The 16,245-nt window shown below is 35.2% G+C and overlaps 1 protein-coding gene and 1 long non-coding RNA gene across 3 annotated transcripts in view; both read right to left on the reverse strand.

Annotated features, from left to right (window-relative positions):
- Positions 1–5,510, reverse strand: part of LOC149692752 (uncharacterized) — a 60,323-nt gene extending 54,813 nt beyond the window's left edge. The window contains exons 1-2 of one of the 2 annotated variants that reach the window (XM_089868600.1): positions 4,955–5,510; positions 4,615–4,710 (exon numbers count right to left, since the gene is read on the reverse strand). The gene's annotated coding sequence lies outside the window, so the exon portion shown is untranslated. Of the gene's footprint in view, positions 1–4,614; positions 4,910–4,954 lie in introns of those variants that run through there. The other variant, XM_089868599.1, reaches the window with a different exon arrangement.
- On the reverse strand, positions 1,124–3,321 carry LOC149692753 (uncharacterized). Its single transcript, XR_016382916.1, has 2 exons — positions 1,588–3,321; positions 1,124–1,521 (listed from the first exon to the last, which is right to left on the reverse strand). It is a non-coding gene; the product is annotated as an uncharacterized LOC149692753 (long non-coding RNA).
- Positions 5,511–16,245: the final 10,735 nt, after the last annotated feature.

The raw sequence follows: 16,245 nt of genomic DNA on the forward strand, positions 1-16,245 counted from the left end.
CTTTCGCCGAGTGAAGAATTTCGTTAGCTCAGTACTTCTAGTCTCATCTCACTTCTGATATTAACGATTTCTCGCTATAGCTTCAATATTCGCGTGATAATATTGTCTAAATTCATGAAATATATCGTTTCAGAACGACTTTTATTTTATTTTATATTTGTTTCTGTCCTCAATAATATATACGTGATTATTACGTAAATTCACTACGAATCACGGTATATCTTTTATGACCTTAGCAGGGCGCCCTAGGGCACTGTTTCTCTTTTCCTTATATATTTTTTATCTGTCACCGAGACAGTGGGCGGGGCCCAAATGGGAAATAATTTGAAAGGTAATTGTGTCTATTAAATGCCGTTAATCAAAAAATGGGAAATTTTTGTTATGGTTTAAAAATTAATTAAAATAAAACAAAACTGTATTACATATAAGTGTAACGTTCCGCGTGAACGATTAAGTAACCACTAATGATCCCATATACGAAAGAGAAAGTATATATCTATATTTTATTTTATTTTAATGTGACGTAACACTCCCCTTTATTTCTCGCGCTAAATTGCGGCGCGCGCAAAATATTTAATTGAAAAGATATTTCTTAAAAGAAATTTAAGAAAAAAATAATATTATCGGATGAGTAAACATACCCGGTTTATTCGAAAGTTGTTTGCTTTTACAGTTAAATTTTTTCACTTTCTATTTAGACTAAGAAAGCGTAAATTCCCCCCTTTACAACCTGCTTCAATAGAGCCCTTCCAAGATTGATTTCTACTATATTTATATTTATTTTTAAAATTAGTTTTATTTATTCATAAAAAAAATTTGAATTACACAATATTAGAATTTTTTCAATAAAATCGTGAATTTAGGAAGTAAAAGTGACGTCACATATGGGATAATTAATTGGCGAAAGGCAAAATAATATTCGGAACTCGGCGAATATGACCACGGGTTAAATTGCTGACGGTAAAAAAATTTCAATTCTTTTTAAAAATCGTGTATTTTCTTCAATACGAAAAGCTTCCTGTTTAAAATGCACGATTTTCTTTCTCAAATCATTTTGGTCAATTGTTAAACTGAAATCTTATAGGAATTCTTACTAAAGAGGTTAGAAAAAATGAAAGAAACGGTTGTTGAACTTTTTTATTTATTTTTTTTCCAATTCTAAAAAGGCACAAATATTTTAACAAGAGGCGTATGTTTTTCTTTTATTTGCGAATGGAGTCGATAATTATCCATTTTTCTTTAAATATTTCATACTCAGCACTATGGGAGAAAATTCATACAAGTTTCCAACACCTCGTTTTAAGTCAAAATCAAACGAAACAAAATATAGTTTGGGCGTAAAAACGAAGAGCTCAAAGGGTTGTTTCTTTACGCAATTTCTGTAAATGGAATTACGTATTTAAAAGTACACGGGTCTCTCTTTCCTGTCAAAATGCTTGCTAGACAATTTTCTTTTAAAACTCACAGCTGTATAATTCAAAAACCACCCTTAAACGGAACTACAGATCAGAGTCGCGACGTCTGTAGAAAATGAATCGTATACATTTTATTTTTTTACGTTTTAAAGAACTAGGGCGAACTAATTACCATTTTTAAAGTCGATATATATAAGAAGTTTCATCGGATATTGATGAGAAATAGGTCCCAGAGAAATCGATTCCTTTGGAAATTAAATACCACGATTTTTTTTTAAATTCCCTCGAACTCCTCGGAGGAGATTATGAAACTTAATTAGCGACATTTTTATATAATTTTCAAGATCAGTCCAGACATTCAGGCGAGTTCATTAACTTCTTCGTTAACGCATTTCCAACTAATTAAACTTCAAAACCAGAGAAAGATATTAAAGATATTCAAATAATTTTGGAGTCCCCAAAAAACAGCCACCCAAGACCGGTTTTAATTTAAAATAAAAAAATAAATAAATAAAAATTTAAATCACTATGACTTTGAATATTAAATATTATTATTTTAAATGAGGTAGCAAGTGACCTTGATATACTCTAATACTAACGACCCCCCCTCCCTCCCCTCGCTCACCCAATCTGATATTTGTATATTTATTTTCGTTTTTGTAAGCTCTCTCCCGCAGTTTTCCCCATCCCCTAGGCCTATATGGACAACGAACTAAGTAAGGCATTATATTGAATTATCAAAGAGAAGCGACGAAACCTTTCAAAAGTTCTTTGTACAACGTACATATGATCACGTGTTCTGAACAAACTTTAAAAGCTCCTTTCTTTAACGCGATAATGTAGACGTTTTAATATATAATATATAATGCATAATGACCTGTTTTATTAATTATCAAGAGGTTTCTAATACCCGAGTTAAGTCTTTACTACTATCTAGGTTATGGTCAAGTACTCTTATTAAAGTGACCACGTATACTACGTCACGAACAAACATCCTTTATCACCTCAAATAAATCGTGATTGCCAAACATTTGCTCACGAATCCAAACCTTGTTCTTTGTGTGCTGTGTTAATTCAATACAGTTTAAATTAGTTTAAAAATAAGCGTTAAATTATTTAGTAGTTCGAGTGTTCTTTTTAAAAGCCATTCTTTAGGAATTATCCCTTTAGAAATATTTTTCTATGGGTCGTGATCTAATCATTATGTTCTTTTAACAATTAAACTTATATCAATTTATTTTTTATTTTGTGATTGTATTTCTCGCTAGGTATTATGGGATAGCTTATATAGGTACTTAAGGCATTCAAAACTTTTTGATAATTTACTTCTACCCACACATTATTTTCAATGAATACGTTTTACAACACGCATCCCATATTCCTTATTTTTTAACATGGGTACTCAGAGTTCTGTTTAAAACACGTTTTTTGATTATAGATTAACAATATATATATATATAGATACTATGATAAAAGAACCAAGTTAGATGCCCTAGTTTTTGGGTAAAAAAATAATTTGCAAAAGGTATCTCTGGTATCATAATTCCTATCGTAAATATTTAGGTCTTATATATTGATAGGTGTGGTTAACTATATATACTTGTATGTATATTTAAAATATAATATTTAATATATTACACTCCATTAATTTAAGTTAAAAAGAAAAAGAAAAAATAAACGCGAGCTTTAACGTATTTGGTACCGCCTAAAATATTTGAAGGTCAACTGGTCCTAAAAATGCTAAATTAGGTTTAGAGATACGGACCTTTTCGAATTAGTAAACGTGCCGTTTCGATCTAGCCTTAATCAAAATTAATATTTAACTTTATTTGTAACCTTTAATATTTAATAGTGTATATTTTTTGCATATTGTCAAGGGTGCCTAAAAATGAATTACTATTGGATATTAATTAAATCGAAGGCTATCAAAAAAGATGGCTAATTAACAAATTTAATTAAGTATTTATTTAATAAAATTCTTCGGGCTAATCTTGGAAATTCCTTGGTTAAGTCCAAGAAGAAAAAAAAAGCAAATTGACCCTATTTTTAAACCACGCGGTTTTATTTAAATAGGCCAAGGCCTAAGGGGTGAGATTTTTTTTGCTTTTAATTCCTTTTAATTTTGAAGATAACCTTTCCTTTCTTAACGGTATATAATTATCTTAAAAATTCGGAGGACCCAAAAAAACGCCAGAAGAAAAATGTTGGCCCTGAGAGTTAAATTCTGACCCTATTGTTATTTATATTGTGGTTTACTTTTGCGCTCTGTTTCTCACGACTCCCCCTTCCATAAAGAATTCCATTGTGTCGACGACATACGACCAACGTGATACTTATAATAATTAATATAACTAAATTAGTACTACTTGTAGATTAGTTATGGAATGGTTAGAATTTCGTTCAAGTGCCGATCTAAAATTTCAATTTTAAAGGGAGTATAACCTTAAAGACGTTATATTGTTCTTAGGGGATGACCCCCGTAGCCGCTCTCTCTTTCTCCTTTCATTATTCATATGATAATTGAATTGCGTGAATAATATTAATATTATAATTTAATTTGAGTGGTTATTTTTAGGGATCAGATGGGGTGCAATGATAAAAAGCGTTAGAATTGATCATTAACTGTTATAATTTCATATAATAAGGTTTGTCGGTCTACATTTCGACCTCTGTATGTCGTATAAATAATTGTCTCAGATCCCCCGAGTATGTTATTGTTCTACTTAAGTATAATCGCCTATTGTTTTCAACGTATCTTAACGTAAGGGCCCCATCAATTTCCTTTGCCCTCTCCTTCTGACTCCAAAATTCTAATATTTTTAAAGTTAGGGTAGAAGTTTTAGAACAGACCTAAAATCCCCAAATAATTTAAATATATTTTCTAGCGAACTTAATTAGATGAATGAATAATGTTTAATTATTTTAAGAATATAGTGAATGAATATAGTATTTCGTGGAATTCCTTGAAAAGTAAATGAATTCGAAAATAGGGGGTGACGTAAAACTGTCAGGTCAGGTCAAGTTGAAGTTGACCTCGACCGTAGTAAAATAAAATTTAAATTTAACATAATATTTAACGACTAAAATAATATACTTATTAATTCCGACGTATTTTAAATTAATTAATTAATTAATTTACTACGAAATAATATTACTATATATAGCGTATCTTAAAAAAACATTGCTAAGCCTAACTCACCTGTTTCTTATCCTTTTGAACGACAGGTGCAGTGCAGCAGGCGCGCTCGGTGTAAATCCAAACACTTCTCCAACATACAACACACACCCGCGCAATCTTGATATTGTGGCGAAACAAAAACACTTGATTACTAATTTAAATGCAGAAAACAATATCAACAACCACAACAAAAACAAAATTAGATCGGACTACGTAATGCTACAACGTTGACGACGTAAAAATGGAATGCAGGCGCGTAGTTGGAAAGCGAGTTTCGTCGACCGGCTAGATTCTTAGCTTAGCTAAGACTCTCTGCAACGAACGAGGAATTAAATTCTCAAAGGTAGCAAAACCTGCTTACGTTTTTTTAAGACGTAGCCCGCGGCGGTAACGCGTGCCCCTTAAATGTTAGCTTCTCCCGCTAACTGACAATCCGGTTCACAAGCCAGCCATCCAGAGGAACGACGAGGATTAACGTTAGCGCTCTTTAATCTCTCGACCAATGTCTATCAACTATAGTCAGTGACGTATTGCCCTCACAATACACTTCTTAATTCGCTCGCTCGCTACTCGGGAAGTAACCCCGAGCGACAGTTTGCAATCATTCGCCTAGTAGTTTGTTCTTTTTATAATAGATGCTCGGGGTGTCTTTGTCTGCTCGCCATCGTACGATTATTTGCCGAATACCCAAATCAGTATTCGCCTAGCATCTGAATGCTTCGAAGGTCTATTCTCCGTAATTAATCGATTATCGGCGATTATCGGCGAGCAAAATGAGGGATTAACCATCTGTTATTCGTCGAATGTGTCGGGTACTATGATCCAAAGGGGAATATTCGGTGATTGGGGAACTAGTATTTCTTATAGTAGTGTTTGCCTTGTGCTTTTTTTGGAGCCTCAAGGCGTGGTTCCAGTTTCTTTTTAAGTTGTTACATACCAGAAGAACTCTAGAGCTTGTTTGGGGAGATATTTACAATCATAAATAAATCCAGGAAGAATCTTTTCGGTAACGGTACCTTCGGTTGTACGCTCGCGAGGTCAACTGTAATTTTCTCTTGCCGCTTTATTTACATACGAGGTCAATACTATGAACAAAATCGCAACACTGAGAAATAATTCGGGCGAACCATAAAATACTATTTATTTACGATTCCACTTTGAATCTGACCTCTTGACCTGCACGTATAAATTATTTTCCTATTAAGATTTAATTTATTATTATATAAATATATTAATTCATAATCAAATTGAAATTAGTATCGCAAAATTAAAAACTAATTTATATATTGGTCCCAAAATTAATGGGAATATATCTTGGTACTCAAAAAGGGCTTATATTCCCTTTTAAAGTGCAAAAGAAAAAATTAATACATGTGTTTAGTAATTTCGGTAAACCCGTTCAAATTTTAGTTTTCTTTTTGGAGCCAGAAAAACTGGTTTAAGAGCGTTTAAGAGACTTTAAAGTTAACCAAAAATTGTTTCGTGAAATGTAATAGAGTAATGGCTGCTTCCTATAGAGCTATTTCAGTGGGGGAAAAATTTCGTCTGCTACGAAAATTGGGCCTGCCTTTGGCGGACCAGGGCGGCCATTTTGTGCAGATTTTCTCTATGGGCAAATAGCATTGGTGACGTAGCCATTACCCCCTCTGAAATAGCTCTATAAGCTTCTACAGAGAAAATAACGCAAGGTGCCATTAGTCTGTTGACTAAGTGTAGATTTGCTTGGGGGTGTGATTCAATAACTTGTTTCTTGGCGGCGAAAAAAACTTAAGATGGTGGCGTCACCTATGATGCGTAATTACGATATTAAATTAATCTAAATTAAATTTAAATAAGTAAATTATAAAAAGGTAAAAGTCTTTAAGTGTAATTTTGATTGTGAATTAACAGCGAAAAAAATATTTTTTGGTATTTCAGTTACGATAATTATCAATAGGTGACGCCACCAGATCTAGCCAACAAAAGTAGTTAGCTGTTAAAGGGAAGGTGACCCTAAAATGTTTTTCCGTCAGTTTTTAATTTTATAGGAATAAATCTAAAATCTAAATTGGCCAGTTTGTAAATTTTCCCAAGAGACATTCCCAAATTTAAAGGGATACTATCCAACCCCTTGTAAAGTCGTCGTAAATTTTGAAAGCTAGTTTAAAAACTAAGGTATAATTAAGCGTAATCGCTTGAAGGAGTTAAATTCGATTAATATTAATAATCTACGACAGATAACTCGTTTTTTCCAAATAACTGGTTCTGTTTAATTAAAACCATTCAGCCCCCATCTCGCCCCACCACCTGGGGGGTTACAATCTTAACCGGGATTAGGAAATGAGATCGCGTATCAGGCAGCAAACACTTTGCTCGGAATTAATTACCAAATCTTCTAGTTCAATCATTATAATCCGTTTTTACGAGCTACAAACGTTTTTTATCTAAATTGAACCTGAATGACGCAAAAAGAAAAAAGAAAAATAAATTAACCCGGATAAGTTACGGATTTGAAATAGTGGGGTTAAAGGTCAGGGATTATAATTTCTTTGGTAAAAGGTGGGGGATTGACATTTGACCTATCAATCCACTGCTAAAGAAATGCTGAAATAGAGTTTGGTGGTTAAGAAAACAGCAGACATGGCTCCAAACTATACGGACCATTTGGTGGACCTGGTTGGTAACTTTGAGCCCTATCTAACAACGTCTTTGCGTCCACGTACCAAAGGACAATATATTGCCTAATCGTATATTTGTTTTAAAGTCAAGAAGTGATATCTAGTTTATTAGGGAGAAGGTAAATTTTCCACATTTCCCGCTTTATCTCCAGTTCAAACGTAGGTCCGGAGTTAATCCCCGCCTCCAAATTACAGTCAGCATCTCATTGGTTCTTGAAAACTCAAGTCAGCGTGACGCGAATGACGAAAATTACTTGTATTTTCCGACTGAGGAGAGGCGAAATAGCCCGGCCTCCTTTTACGCCCCCCCTTGTATTTTGAAAGGGGGACTGGGATTATGGCGCGCGAATACTTAGGCATCTTATATCTTCTCCCTAGTAAACTAGATATCCCTTCTTGTTAATATCTTATCAATATTATCTTGATAATTGAATATATTCACGTCCTGGAACGGGTCTTAGCACGAATTCCACGGCGGCCCACCTTATAGAAATGATGATTCTGGCTATAAATTGTTGGCACGCGTCCGTGATTACCTTTGGCGTTGTAGTTTGTAGGTGAGAGGACCAGGGGATACGCGAAAAAGAATTTAGGCGCGGGCCTCGGGAAAAAGCGGAAACTTGATTTTCTTTTTTACAAGTACGTACGCTTTGATGGGTGGATACTCACTCGACTTCTTTCTCTCTCTGTGGTGGTGAGTGTCCATTACGCCGGATATAGCAGACATTCGAAAGAAAACTATATATAAGAATCATGGACCATTTCGGCTCTAAGACACGCGCAACTTCATCCCTCGCCTTCCACCGTAGTTAAGAATAGTTACCAGCGACGGTGGTACTTATCGAGTTTATAAAAGCGACCAGGGCGGTATTATTTGCCAAAAGTTTGATGATTTTTCGAAATGGTCCATGGGCATCTGTCTTTATACTTAAGAGTGATGTACGCGTGGGTGGGTGAGGGCGCTATAGGAGGTGGTCCTGTTTCTTGGTGGCACGTGCCTCGGATACCCAAATAAATAGCCTATCCCGTACCTCCTCCGCAACCCCCTCCCCTCCTCCCCGTTAACCCTGGAGCCCTTGTACCATCTCTCTCTTTCTGCTGTTAAAAAAACAGTCAAGCCCATGCATGCTGCCTGCCATGGACGGCTAGTCTATTTTATTCTTTGGAAGAATGCGAGAACCAAGCCTTTTTCCCGCAAACGTTTTTGGGGGATGCCACGATATAGTCTGTCCATCATGATGAAGTTAGGTTTCAATGGACATTGTTTCATTTATCCCATTGGTGTCTTTCACGCGACTTTTTTTTCAATGGCACGCGCTAAGATTTCATCTTGTAGATTGTTAACTATGATAATTTTTGAGTACTTGGCGAGTTTAGAATTTTTTTTAAAAAAGGGAGCGCGGACAAAGGCCCTTCTCTTCAGGAATTTTTAAATATTTTTGGCAAACGTTGGCTGGCCAAGATGGCAGGCAAGTATTTGCATCTCGGGATTATTTTCCTGCCCTGAACAAAAAGAAAAAGGAATTAAAAATTAAGGTTTCCGCCCCGCTACTCAAATTGAGAAATTCTTTCTTCAAGTTCTGTACTGGGGGGATTCAAGTTCTAGCGCTGAAAAAAGTGAATTAAAATTAGTTTTATGTCAATTTTATTTTTATTTTATAAATAATTTTAGAATTACTTTTTACTATTTGCCAGTCATAGGCTAGCCGTCCGTCGAGTTATATCTTCTTTTAAGTTTGTAAAAATAATTTTCGATTAGTCGTTGTTGGGGGTTAATTTGGGTCCAATCAACCCAACCGGAACATGATTAAACGATTAATTATAAATACTTTATCGGTTACTTTGTTTATATTGATACAGTGTAGCGTTTTATTGATATTTAGAAAAACCGGTATTCAAAATGAAAAGAAAATAATTATAATATTAAAAAAATATACATATTAAAATTTAATATTGTAATAGTAGGCCTAGAAACAGGATATTTTTTCCCGTCTGAATTGGTTTTAACGCTTGTCTCGGTTTATAATAAGTTATTCCACGCTCCAAGTGACGTTGTTTAGGATGTAATATTTAATATTCCATTGTCTATCTACTATAATAGCAGAAATAATAATATAAAAGCGAAAAGATTTAGTAGACCTGTATATATAGTATTATATATTTATTTTCACGAATGACAAACCCTGAGAAAAATCCGTGTGTCCCTTAAAATATGGCTTCTAAGTAATTCTACCTCGATATGGTCAAAAGATTTTGTCCTAAATAACGTCTATAGTTAAGAAGAGTGCTGAAGTCGCGGGGCGGCAGTTCCTGAACCTGAAACCTTTTTAGAAAATGTGACGTGAAATCTCGTGCCTTGATGTTTTTTCTCGTGATTTTCACTTAAAGTCGCGTGAGCTCGTGAAACGTTTTATAAATTCTGTAAAAAAATGTGAAATCTCGTGCGTTGATTTTTTTTTCGTTTTGTTTTTCTTTCTCGTGATTTTCACTTAAAGTCACGTGAGCTCGTGAAACTATTTTGTGAAATATCTCTCGCGCTCTTTATATTATAAATACCAGAAGAAGAAAAAAAATGAATTTCCCCAATTTAACCAAGAATAAATAGTATGGTACGTAAGAAAGAATCAAAATAATAGATGCTGAAAGGTTTAGTTCTGGAATAAAGCGTATCGTGTCACGCTATTTCATCATTTTATCCTTGGCAGTCACGAGAGATTTCAATTCTGAACGCTCTATCCGCTAAAAGGTTTCGCTCGTTCATTTAGTACATAGGCATAAGTAACTTATCCAATCCCTAAGTTTGTATCTTGACCCCACCCGAGTCTGGTTTCGAATCGTAAATTCGGAGCTAATTGACGAGGAGAGGTTTTCCAGTAACTTATACGAGAGAACATTACCTTATGTCGTAGAATGCAATCTGACGAAGCGCAGCGGGGCATGATGGGAAAGAAGCCCTAGCAAACGTTTATCGTATAGATAAAGTCATTCTTAGAAGGGGGTGAAACGTATGGTTCAGATGGGGTCAAGATAATCCTTTCCGAGGGTGCAATATTTTGTACGGGTATGCCTTAGGAGAGAGTGTGTATTCGGTGTATTGACTTACGCTTTAGGCAGAGGGCCAAAGGTTTTATCATCATTTTTTTGGCAATCCGTTAGGGCAACCGTAATAATTTAGATTGTCGTTTAAACTGTCATTATGGCGCGGAGTTAAATTGATGGAAGGTTTTAAGACTAAGTGGCCAAGAAACGCGACCATATTTTTACAAATGCACCTGAACTTTGAACCCTGGGCCAGTTAAGCCTAATTTTATTCTGCTAAGGATTCGAGTCCCAGGGTCAAACGAACCTGAACGAATTTTGACTTAAGTTCTTGGACAGCTGATCTTAAGAGGGCGGGTCCCCTTACCTTTACCTTACTAATTAAAAACGTCAGATTTAATTGTTTAAAACGTAACCCGACCGGATGATGCTCTTAAGGCAGTTAGTTCAGTTGTTATAAGGAGGCAGACCCTTAGGGTACGTCTTTATCTTTTAAATCTATCTAGGGATGAGTCATTCTTGGGTTTTAATTTAAAATTCAACAGGGACTTTTTCCGATCCTTCGCTTGGCTAGACACGTTAGAACAATGAGTTCAAATTAATCGCTCTCTTTCACGGCCATCTTTTTTCTTCATACTTAAAAAAAAAACTTCTCCGTGGTGTCGAATACTTACTCGTCTATATCGTAACGCCTTCCTTGGTGTATAGTTATTTTTGGAAAGTGCTTGACATTTCTGACGGTTTAAACCCTAGGGCGAGTTTAATTTGCAGAAGCACGCGCACCGTGACATTATTTCCCGCTTTTGTTTTATACGGGTGAAGTATACTTCCCCCTAACATACACTTTTAGTTTTAATCCGGCGCCTAGCTCACTTCAAAACGGACGTGTACGCCAACATCTAGAGAATATATATATTCAAATTAAAGCAGAATTATTTTTGTTTTGCTGCATGGTATTCTGGACTACAGGTGATGGCATCAGACGCTATCTCACCATAGTGTAAAATACAGTCTTGGGCCAATCACAGGTGCCATCGCTATGGGCAATTCTCTAGTTATACTTATCTCTTAGAGACTTGTCCCCCAATGACCCTTTTAAATAAATGTCAATTGCAGGAATGACCGATAAGAGTATATTTATTTATCTTCGTGTGAGAATATTATTATCAAGTTTGTTTGTTTTTAAACGTTAACTTACGTAGTATTTTCCCCTAAAAAAATATAACGAATCAAGATTAGAATTTCCGATTTTCAAGCTATAGCTAAGCCTGGGACCGGTTTCTTTAAATCTCCCAATTTTATCCCAAAGAAAGCGATCAAGGTATATATAAACCAAGTTTAATATTTATTTATTGACTAGTAGGCAGGCAGGGCATTTCTGATTAGTATAACCAGAAGTGAGATGAGACTAGAAGTACTGAGCTAACCAAATTCTTCACTCGGCGAAAGTGAATATTCTTGATAACACACCAACGGTTGGCCCTCTGGTGGCGGTTTCAGAATTTCTCCTCCAAAACGTGACACGCTCGCGGTGGTAGACGGCCGAACTTGATTCAAGCACCCAGGTCCGTGTTCCGCGGCTTTAGGATGAGGGGAAGGGGATGGGAAATGTTTTTGGAACTCGACCAATTTTTTTCTCTCTAGCGTAGGCGCGATTGAAGCGGCATAAAATCCTCAAATTTGTTCACTATAATGCCAGGATCTATTACCAATGCTAGAGCTCTTTACTTCTAGTCTCATCCTACTTCTGGTATAACTGGGCATTGGGGATGGTCATTCGTTATCATTCCAGTAGCTGGATTTCCAAATTAAGAAATGATTTTTATCTTTTCAAAATTCCAATATATATATATATATTTCTTCTAAAATTCATTTAATAGTTTCTTCGCATATAGACCTACGAGGGCCAATTTAGGTTTGTGAAAATAAAAAGTGTTTTTAACGTAGGTGTTACGGTTTTCATTTCAAAAATGGTGGAATTGGCGTAGGATTAACTTAAATAGTTTTTCGGTTCCAGCGTTGGCGGACCTTTTAGCCCGATAACATTCGAGGATCAGCTTCTTTTAACTTGTTATTGTATGCGTTTATATTTTCGTCATTATTGAAATCTGTTGCTAATTTGCGATAAATAGCTAATTGGCCTTTATCATTGTTAATCTCGAGTCGAAATAGGCGTTTCGCTTCGTTGAGAATTTTCTTTTGGGTGGATTTTGTTTCGTAAGCGCCTTTAATCCTCCGTGAAAATAATAATAACAACTGTTCGAACGTCGTTAACGCGCGATTATCCCCTATCTGCTTTGAAAATCATTTTGAAAGTAATTTAAAGTGTTTAAAATTTCAAACTTTATTTGATCGTAAACTTTTATCTAAAGTAGATAGGTTAAATTTGAAGATACCGTAAGAAAGAGAACATTCCGTAGAGTAATCGCTCCGAGTATCATGAAAGAGGCGTCTCAAATAACAAAACAGCGATTAATTGAAGTTCAGAACAAATTTTGCCAAATTCTGACTTCATATTTCATAATCGTATAACTTTGAATGAAAAATAGATAGGCAAATTTTAAAGGTATCATAATAGACACCATATTTCATAGAGTAATAGCTCCTAGTTTCATGACCTTCAATTAAAAAATAAGGACACTATTGATGCTTTTTCACCGAACCAAAAAACTTATAAAAATAATAATCCGACCTTTCCTTCAAACAAACACTTTTTCATATCATTTTGTTTAATCTCGTTTAAGAAAAAAATTTAAAGAAAAATACGGAAATTTTAACGGAATCTCCAGTAATTGTTTTAACCGACGTAAAATAGCGCGGCCCTTTTCCGTAGTTTTCAATTTAAATTTCACATTAAAATGGCAATGAATGGAACGCCAACCAATTATCCATTCTTCTCGGCTTATACCCTCTTTAAAAAAAATTCATCCAGGGAGGTCGGACACTTCAATCATAACAATACACAAACCCATATAAACAACTAATCTGATTTTTACCGAAGTATCCGACACCTTTCAGATTCATCTCAATCTCAAAGAATAATTTAAGGCTATTTTGTAAACTCACAACTTGAACGCCAAAAAAAAAAAAAAAGAAAACTCGATATTATTTCGGATTTTGTATTATAAATTAGAAGGTAAGATCGCCGACGTATTGTTTCCGCTATATTCGCCTTCACGGGTCAGTGAATTTCAATTGAAATCAAGTGTTTCTCTCTCTCTCTCTGCTTTCCACCGCATTACCTTCACCATTAACGTGGGGGTTTTATTTTTGATAATAAATACCTTATAAAAATCCAAAATTTTTCAATGAAACCGTGAACTTTCTTGCCTGGGTCGCCGCGACGAGACTCGTTAACAATACCGTAATTCCTTCTCAAGATTCCTCGCGCGAAATCATTGAATTACATTATTAATTAAATCAAAACGTTAATTATGATTTACACCCTCAATATTTTTAAATACGTAATAATTTTTACGTATATAATTTTGCATTAGAACTTTCAATATCTATTATTTATCTTTTTGTTTGTAAAAATCACTGGGCTGTGGATTGTGGGAAATTCTTGGAGGTAACCTTTATAAAAATACTTTTAATATTAACGCAATTTTTGAGTTCAGTGGTTTCCGGTACGAGGTCATTTACATTTCTGCAAAATATTAAGCTAAGTATTTAAATAATCACGACACCTTGAAGATGTATAAACTCATATAAAACCTTTATTTAAAAAATTCCTTGAAATTCTTATTATTAATTAAAGCAATTCCTCAAGACTTAGTACTTAGTTTCGAGACGCGCCGGGGGCTGCGTGCAATCCAATAGTATATCTGATTTTTCTCTTGGTCTAAGTGACCACAGATCGTTTAGGACTAGTCGTTATTATCACGTCGCCCTTGAACAAGGTTAATATTCTAAAAAACTATATTTAAAACTAAACTAGTAGTCCTTGAAATCAACCCTTAAATTCAGTTTTACATAACACCGGTTTTTAAATGACTTTATAATAAATAAATCGACGACTTGTATTAAGAACTCCTAATGAATAAACCATAAGGAATAATAATTAGTAATTTTAAATTAATATAGTTAGAGTTAGATTACACCAAATTCGAAGGTAATGTATTTAATATAGTATTTTAGTGTTACTTTACATATAACCACGTCATGTGCAAAAGGATTCTAGGAGGACAAAAATGCACACAACCTTTTCCTCCATGTGGCCTGGCCTCCTTGTGTAAATGGTATGAATCCTCCTAGCCTCATAACTATGTATAAACTCAACCAAACACTCCTTAATTTAAGGAACGTCTTAGGCGCATAACGGAACTAATTCAAGATAGACTTTAAATTCTAGAACACCACCTTCTACACCTGTTTGATATTTTTAACACCGTCCAACCTGTTTATACCCTAATATATAAAAGTACAATCTATATTTATTTTCCTATAGGCATTAGAAGAGTTAGAAATACTTTGTTATAAAGGTAATCATAATAAATTTACGAAACTGGTTAGATAGTTTTTTTTTTGTTGTTAGGAAATGAACAGGCCCCTTATTATGATAAGTACAATCGCTGGCTTTTACCTAGTGCTACGAATGTAGGCCTATACCATCTATGTTATAAATAGCCTTAATAATGGGCGCGAAGGGAACCAGGTGTTCCATATTTACCTGTAAAACCAAATAATAATAAGGTACCTGTTTTTTGTTTAATAATATATATATACCTTCGTAGGTTAGAGAGGGGGGAAAAAATACATCGGGACTTATTTTAAAGAAAAGAAAAAAGAACAAGATGGCCCAAGGGCTGGGCCTTAATAGTAATTTTACACGGCTCACGTGACCCCCCGTATAGTTGACAACTAAAAACATTTCTGAAACACAATCGTGTATCCCTTTAATTTCTAATAACGTCACATTTCAAATAATATTAATGAAACTAAATTGTGCACCCCACTAAAGTATAATTTTTAAAAACCATACGAATCAAATAATGTATTTAAACAAAATCCTGGATCCCCTAAACCAGAAATCACTATGACCGTAAAGCGTCCCCTCTATTTTACGAAACCTAACCTAACCATCCAGCATAATCTCTGATGTATCACGCGCACAAAGTGCAGTAGTGCACGAAAATTATCATCTTGTTTCCCGCGAGATTTAAACTACCTTTCTTTCCTCTCTCTCCGAGCGGGATGCCCCCTCTCCCTCTTCCCCCTCTCACTAATATACCAGGCAGGCAGTTCTCTCTCTACGCGGAGCTTCGTATCGCCACCGCGTACGCTAGCGATCTCTCTCTCTCATCGTAAGCGTACGTTTCGCGGACGCGACCGGTTTCCCTCTCTCTCTCATCGTAAGCGTTCGTTTCGCGGACGCGTCCGGGACAGGGACAGGGACAGGGACAGGGACAGGGGTTTTGGTGCCGTTTCTTAAATTTTACCGTAATTAAAATTACGTGTAAAATTAAAAAACCAGGATGATTCTAGTATGTTTTCTAGAAAAACTTTTTATCCCTAAAAAAAAAGAGGGGATGGATTGGATTAGTTATTATTTTTGAATGAGAAAAGGTCTTATCTCCATTGAAGTTTACGACGAACGTCAACGGGTGCATATATAGTTCTATATAAACGTTTGACTTTTGAGGGATCGGACACTGCCAATTATATATGCATATATTTTAAATTAATAGGGAGCTAACAGTTCTGACCCTGAAACGTCACACCCTTCCATCTCTTACTGGAGTTTCATCCCCCCTAACGGTTGGAAACAGTATAGGGAAATTAATGATGGAAAACTAATACGTCACACCTCGCTATAGCAGTTAGTAGTTCACATCAGTTCAGTTCCTAAATGTGTAATTATGTTATGCCAGTTCACTGAACTGCCTTCTATCTAATAAGGCGGCCATGCTGGTGGGACAAAGTCTAAACAAGGTGTTGTACCGTGTATGTACTT

This window comes from Phalangium opilio, unplaced genomic scaffold (assembly GCF_054372755.1).
Source record: "Phalangium opilio isolate 3A_F unplaced genomic scaffold, DU_Popi_V2 ptg000024l_1, whole genome shotgun sequence".
Classification (NCBI taxonomy): Eukaryota; Metazoa; Arthropoda; class Arachnida; order Opiliones; family Phalangiidae; genus Phalangium; species Phalangium opilio.